Source organism: Oncorhynchus keta, chromosome 8 (assembly GCF_023373465.1).
Source record: "Oncorhynchus keta strain PuntledgeMale-10-30-2019 chromosome 8, Oket_V2, whole genome shotgun sequence".
Lineage (NCBI taxonomy): Eukaryota > Metazoa > Chordata > Actinopteri > Salmoniformes > Salmonidae > Oncorhynchus > Oncorhynchus keta.
In genome coordinates, this window is record NC_068428.1 from 413,376 (window position 1) to 421,484 (window position 8,109).

At 41.0% G+C, this 8,109-nt stretch overlaps 1 long non-coding RNA gene across 1 annotated transcript in view; it reads left to right on the plus strand.

Annotated features, from left to right (window-relative positions):
- The window catches only part of LOC127931317 (uncharacterized), a 25,283-nt gene extending 17,604 nt beyond the window's left edge, over nt 1-7,679 (plus strand). The window contains exon 3 of the long non-coding RNA XR_008140643.1: nt 6,885-7,679. This is a non-coding gene — a long non-coding RNA (uncharacterized LOC127931317). The remainder of the gene's footprint in view (nt 1-6,884) is intronic.
- The last annotated feature ends 430 nt before the right edge of the window (nt 7,680-8,109 follow it).

An 8,109-nucleotide genomic window follows, 5' to 3' on the forward strand; every position in this document is an offset into this window, starting at 1 on the left:
AGGATGTTCGCTACCAGCAAATAGCATATCGTCCAAAACCAGCAGATTGTTTTTATGAGGTAAAAGTTCATCAGACAGGGATGCGGGTATTCCTTCAACAAACTTGATTATTATTTTCTTCAACAACTCATCATACAAAGGTAAAGAAAGAATGTAAAGAAAGGGCGTTTATTATACAAGTCCAAAGAACAGGAACAAGATCACAACAGTAGCCTCAAAACAACAACGCAGTCCAGAAAAACACCTGTTCAACAGAACAGACGAAAACGCAACCCAAACAAATGACAGTAAACAAAACAATCCCGCACAAAACCAAGAGGGTAGGGCGAGATTAAAATACCTCATTAACCAAAATAGGACACAGATGAACGACAAGACAGACAAAACCAAATGAAAAAGGATCGGTGGCAGCTAGTAGACCGGCGAGCGCCGCCCGAACAGGGAGAGCAGGTACCTTTGGCGGAAGTCGTGACAACTAGCCGGAATCTTTTAGTAAGTTGGAACACCTTTTTTATCCCTAACAATCTTTTTGTAGGAGTTCAAAATGTCCAATTCACTATTCCGGTCGTTTATGAACCCCTCGACCAAGCGTGTGATTGATTCCAAGACACAATATTTCACTCCACTCTAAAAATATACTTTTGGATTAGAAACATGTCAATAGAAAATAGAAAAGGAATACTAAAATAGCCAATGTATCGTTGTGTCCTATACATCATAACCCGAGGAGTATCACCGTTGTTCAAGTGTCGCATATACGATTTTTTTAGTATCTCGATATTGTGTTACATGTTAGAATGTCTAATAAACAACTATACTGTATACATGAAAAATATTGTTTTGTCAGAAATATATAAATATGATAATAAAGTTTTACCTGCACTTGCATGCCGACGATGCAGTTGTGTACTCTATCGTCTGCCCTGCTGATCATGCTCTATCTGAATTACATTATGCTTTCATTATTTTGCATAAAATCTTAATTGACCTTAAATTATTATTGAATACGTGTAAAACTAAGTATATGTTGTTTTCTAGAGTGTACAAAAATAATTCTAATGATTGAAGTTGTATCAGCATAGACGTTAAGCTGACTTTTAAAAAACATAAACAAGAAACATTAACTATATAGTTGTTTATGTTTGTGAAACCTTGAAATGTACACAATGAGAAGTGATTTTGTAACAACAGATTTTAACGGGGTAATTTGTATCAAACATATAACATTGTTTGTTTGAATTAGAGCTCATTTAAAATGTTTTCATCACTTTGGCTCTACTGTACATGATTAAATGTACAGTAGAGCTGCAAAACCTGGACCCGTATAAATCAGCTGGGCTTGACAATCTGGAAACTATCCGCCGCCATTGTCGCAACCCCTATTACCAGCCTGTTCAACCTCTCTTTCATATCGTCTGAGATCCCCAAGGATTGGAAAGCTGCCGCAGTCATCCCCCTCTTCAAAGGGGGAGACACCCTGGACCCAAACTGTTACAGACCTATATCCATTCTGCCCTGCCTATCTAAGGTCTTCGAAAGCCAAGTCAACAAACAGGTCACTGACCATCTCGAATCCCACCGTACCTTCTCCGCTATGCAATCTGGTTTCCGAGCCGGTCACGGGTGCACCTCAGCCACACTCAAGGTACTAAACGACATCATAACCGCCATCGATAAAAGACAGTACTGTGCAGCCGTCTTCATCGACCTTGCCAAGAGTTTCGACTCTGTCAATCACCATATTCTTATCGGCAGACTCAGTAGCCTCGGTTTTTCGGATGACTGCCTTGCCTGGTTCACCAATTACTTTGCAGACAGAGTTCAGTGTGTCAAATCGGAGGGCATGCTGTCCGGTCCTCTGGCAGTCTCTATGGGGGTGCCACAGGGTTCAATTCTCGGGCCGACTCTTTTCTCTGTATATATCAATGATGTTGCTCTTGCTGCGGGCGATTCCCTGATCCACCTCTACGCAGACGACACCATTCTATATACTTTCGGCCCGTCATTGGACACTGTGCTATCTAACCTCCAAACGAGCTTCAATGCCATACAACACTCCTTCCGTGGCCTCCAACTGCTCTTAAACGCTAGTAAAACCAAATGAATGCTTTTCAACCGATCGCTGCCTGCACCCACATGCCCGACTAGCATCACCACACTGGATAGTTCCAACCTTGAATATGTGGACACCTATAAGTACCTAGGTGTCTGGCTAGACTGCAAACTCTCCTTCCAGACCCATATCAAACATCTCCAATCGAAAATCAAATCAAGAGGCGGCTTTCTATTCCGCAACAAAGCCTCCTTCACTCACGCTGCCAAGCTTACCCTAGTAAAACTGACTATCCTACCGATCCTCGACTTCGGCGATGTCATCTACAAAATTGCTTCCAACTCTCTACTCAGCAAACTGGATGCAGTTTATCACAGTGCCATCCGTTTTGTCACTAAAGCACCTTATACTACCCACCACTGCGACTTGTATGCTCTAGTCGGCTGGCCCTCGCTACATATCGCCAGACCCACTGGCTCCAGGTCATCTACAAGGCCATGATAGGTAAAGCTCCGCCTTATCTCAGTTCACTAGTCACGATGGCAACACCCATCCGTAGCACGCGCTCCAGCAGGTGTATCTCACTGATCATCCCTAAAGCCAACACCTCATTCGGCCGCCTTTCGTTCCAGTACTCTGCTGCCTGTGACTGGAACGAATTGCAAAAATCGCTGAAGTTGGAGACTTTTATCTCCCTCACCAACTTCAAACATCTGCTATCTGAGCAGCTAATCGCTGCAGCTGTACATAATCTATTGGTAAATAGCCCACCCATTTTCACCTACCTCATCCCCACAGTTTTTATTTATTTACTTTTCTGCTCTTTTGCACACCAATATCTCTACATGTACATGATCATCTGATCATTTATCACTAGAATAGAAGTAGAATATCGTCGGTTTCAGCCTCCGAAGTCCATATTTCCTCGGGTATTCAAATCAAATCTAATCAAATATTCTTGTTGGGGTTCTGTCCGCTGTAAACACAAGATTAGCTTTTTAAAATAGTGTACACACTTTTGTTTTAATGCTTAATATATAAAGATTGTTAAGACTTTTTATTTTGGGGATTTACGTCGAAAATAGCTTGATGGTGTAGGGCTGCGTAAAGAAGAATCGACCGGTTTGTTGTTCTGAATCCTCATCATGGATAGTTATAACATCTGATGTTGGATGATCCAAATGAATTATTCCCGGTAGCAGCTGTGTAAATGTCGGGTATCCTATAGACGTTTTTAAATAATATTAAAATATTGTAACGACCCTGGGTTTATAAGCGCGGAAATCGATTCTGCCGCACGAGCATGATTTTTGCGGCACGATAGCGCGCCGGACCTCGGGGTCGAGGGTTCGAGACCTGCTCCCTGCTGTTTCATTGCATTGGTGTCAGAAGTGATCGGCCCTTGCATCCACGACAGTGCGTGTGCTTGGCCGGTGAGCGCGTTCCTGTAAAACGTAGTCGCAAGCTAGCGCGAGGACGCAGGACCCGCTCTTTGAAAAGAGGGAGTAGTGTAACAACCCTGGGTTTATAAACTCGGAAATCGACTCTGCAGCACAAGCATGCTTTTGCGGCACAGTCGATAGCGCGTCGGACCTCGGGCTCGAAGGTCGAGGATTCGAGACCTGTTCCCTGCTGTTTCATTACAATATGTTTATACGAAATATATACTTTTTAACTTTTAAAAAATACATACAATTGACATAAAAACATACGTGAAAATTCGATGTCCTCCACTTTTAGAATATCTGTAAAAACCATGTTTAATATTTGAGGAAACCTTATTAGAGAGAGAGAGAGAGTTCCAAACAGTGCAGTAATCCATAACAGGTAATATCAAACATTTCCCACAAACTACCCAACGCACACAAAATCTAAAATAATATATTATTTCCACACCTTCAAAATTATTAATGTGTAAAGGCTGTGTCCTGACTGAGCCAATGTATGGAATGAACTTACAGACCGGGGGATTGCTTGTTGGTCCCCACCCATCCTCGGGAAATAACACCTGTTTTTTGGGGGTAGACAACCTATGTGCAAATGACACCCTAGTGTTGATATTGTTTAGAAAAAAACATTGTTTATAAACCTTAGGGGGTGTCTAGGCCTATGGTGGTTGTGGGGTTTGACTGTTGCTCCCCTCCATCCTCGGAAAATAAAATAACACATGCTGTTTTTGGAGACATCCTGTGTGCAAATGACCCCTAGTGTTTAAAACAATGTTTAGAAAAAAACATTGTTTCGACACACAATTGCAGAGACCCCCCCCCACACACACACGCACACGCACACACACCTCTTTCCCAGAAGCCTTTCTCTGAGACTGAAAGAGAGAGAGAGAAAAAACCCATTATTTAATTCTAAATCTGTATTACAGACCTTTTAAACATGTTATAATTAGTTAAACAATTTTACTATTCCTTTCGTACAGAAAAGGGGATGATCAACCAATCACCAACCAACTCTATGATCAACCAATCACATCCACCCGTCTCTAAATCCCCGTTTTCAGGGTCTGACCAGTTCAGACCGTGTCTCTTCCCTGCAAGATAACCCGCTCCACCCAGGTTCCATATGTTTTCTTTCCCTGGATAGATCAAACGTCTTGCCTTTAGGCCCTGGGTCAAACTAGCTGATTTGTTTGCATTGGAACTATCGAATTGGGCACCAACTAAAATTGTCACTTTGGAGTCTGGACTATACGCCAATGAAGAGATTCTTATGGCTTTCAAATTATCTCGCCCGCAGACTTCCTCTTCCAGTGCGTACCCAGGCAGGGTTGTCCCACTCAGGGCCTGTTCGATCTGGCATAGCGCCAGCCGTATCTTAAGCCATTCTCTCATCCACAGCGCAGGAGAAAAACTCCCTGATTTTTGTTTGCAAAAGGGTGCTGTGGCCACTGTTTGTGAAAATCTTCACAGTTGAATTGTCCGGTTGGAAAATGTAACGCATATGGCCATCACTCATATCCAGCACTCCATAAAAAAATCAGGGGTTTCCCAAAGAATGTCTTCGATGATTTTGTCATTGTGTTCTTGATACGAGAAACACAGTACACCTACAATTTGTCTAGGATACATGTTTAATTTCCTCTTTAGTGTTCTGGGTTTAATTTAATTTCGTATTTAGTGTTCTGGGGTTTGTCGCTTGTAGTGTTCACATACCCCCAGACATTACTGTTTTCATATACAACAGCCAGGACCTAAGCCCCCCGGCCATACTCTTTGAAATGTTCAAACACATTCCACAGTTCAACGAGGTCACTACACACCAATCATCATGACAGCTTTAAGCTTTAACATAAACAGATGCACTATCTGGTTAAATAAACACTCACTCGAGAGCGTGAGAACGGAAGGACAGGATGTACATATATGGGCATAAGCACTCACTCATACTGTGGGAACCGAAGGACAGGATGTACATATATGGGCGTAACCAAGTGACCCATAAAATAGGTCATAAGTCACTCGTTTGACGGATGCCGTCTACTGTATCCTCCCTTACTGTATTAACAGTACTTTCTACTTTTTTTTACAGCATCTGAGTGAATCATTTATATTTACCCAGGCTCGAATGATACTGTCCCAAAGAGCGTCTGGAGGACGGAGTTGTCAAGCGTGATGTCTTTGAGTGGGCAGACCTTCCCTGGGAGGAAGAGCAGCTGCTTTTTGTCTAGATCATGGCTAGGAGGGGCTCGGCCTTAGGGGTGAGGGAGTAGCTTTCTTAGGCTCAATAGAATGTGGGCTCCAAGTTCGAAGAAGATCTAATCATGTTGGATCATTCTTGGGTGGTCTCCAACTCAGAATGCACATACAAGGATAACAGGTGTTGTCGGAGATACATCAATTGCGAAAAGAAGCTACTCGCTGTTCACTCAAACCAACACTGTTTTGGATGGGAATGTCAATTCTACTGATTCTAATTCTATGGGACAATCGCTATATATCCACCTGAACTACTCCAAAGCTGGGTGGTTGGTAATTTATAGTTTTACAAAGCTATAGTTGGTAATAAATATTTTACCAGTTCAATACATTTTACTGATAACCATAAGAAATTAGATTCTATCCACCTCCTCATTCTCTTTCCTGTTGTTGTATAGAGATTGCAGCATTGTATCTGTGTCATTATGGCGTCTGTGAGCGCATGGGCAGTGCCATTGAGACAGATACATAGTTGTGATCTGCTAGCTACTATGCCATGGGACTTCCAGCAATTGTGCTAAACTAACGATATACTAACTTCAAAAATCTCCAAACTGCACGAATAAACTACAGACATAAGAATTGTATTCATGAGTTCATCTGACTCTGGGTAAGTAGAAAAACAACCTAAATCTCACAACATCCCATAAAAAATGTATACACCATAGTAGGGTTGGGATCAATTTCAATTCAATTCATTGAAGATGTTAAAGGGATAGTTCATTTTTTTACACCTTATCATCAGATGGCTAACAAAGAAACAATGGGGGTGATGGGGGCTAGTCGTCAAATGTTTGTGGCCAAATCCCCTCAAGTTAATAGTGGCTACTTAATCAACTCTGAATCATGGATTACAGTTTTCCCTGGCCCATGGACTACTTTCGGGGTAAGGAACCATCTGACTGACTATAAGGTGTAAAAATGTGAACTAACCCTTAATTTAATTTACAAATCAATCATTGCAAATAGGGCATTAATGGTCAAGGATATCTTATTAAACTGAATATGATAAGCTTTTTACATGAAGGTTTTTCCTTTTCTATTTGTTTTATTCATGACCCCAAACCCAACCCCTGAATGTACTATGTAATATTTATGCCATATTTGTTGTTTTCCCTCCACAGTTGCTGTCATGAAGCGCTTACCGGGTGCAACAAAGGGACAAGAGGGAATGGCTTAAAACAGTAAAGACTGAACTGAGAAGCGATGAAAGGAAAAGAAAATGAATAGGATTAAATCAAGTTGTGTCGTTTGATCTGTTTTATTACCTTGACTACAAGTGTCACTGAAATAATTATCCAGTAACATATATGTGAACAACATTTGAATACTATGTGTCACACATATATGAGCATATAAGGTAACATTATGACATATAAGGGACATATGTAATAAACATTTTAATACTATGTGTCACACATGAGCATTTAAGTATTATACATATGCACATGTGTGTATATAAGATTAAGATATGTCATACATGAAAACAGCCAATTCTTGTATATTTCAACTTATGTGACATACAGTGCCTTGCGAAAGTATTCGGCCCCCTTGAACTTTGCGACCTTTTGCCACATTTCACGCTTCAAACATAAAGATATAAAACTGTATTTTTTTTGTGAAGAATCAACAACAAGTGGGACACAATCATGAAGTGGAACGGAATTTATTGGATATTTCAAACCTCTTTAACAAATCAAAAACTGAAAAATTGGGCGTGCAAAATTATTCAGCCCCCTTAAGTTAATACTTTGTAGCGCCACCTTTAACTGTGATTACAGCTGTAAGTCGCTTGGGGTATGTCTCTATCAGTTTTGCACATCGAGAGACTGACATTTTTTCCCATTCCTCCTTGCAAAACAGCTCGAGCTCAGTGAGGTTGGATGGAGAGCATTTTTACATACATTTTTATATCTTTATGTATGAAGCCTGAAATGTGGCAAAAGGTCGCAAAGTTCAAGGGGGCCGAATACTTTCGCAAGGCACTGTATGTACTTATATATGTGTGGATACATATGTTTCCATCATATATGTAAGCCCATTGTGGCAGACCAGGGGGTTGGTCAAGACGTTTACACAGATCAGACACGGATACAGTAGGATTAGCTCGGTTTCAAGGGTGTTTATTTAAATAATAAATTAAAAAGAAAAGGATAGGATATGTATTGTGTAACATGAAGTCCTATGAGTGTCATCTGATGAAGATCATCAAAGGTTAGTGATTTATTTTATCTCTATTTCTGCTTTTTGTGACTCCTCTCTTTGGCTGGAAAAATGGCTGTGTTTTTCTGTGACTTGGTGGTGACCTGACATAATCGTTTGTGGAGCTTTCGCTGTAAAGCCTTTTTG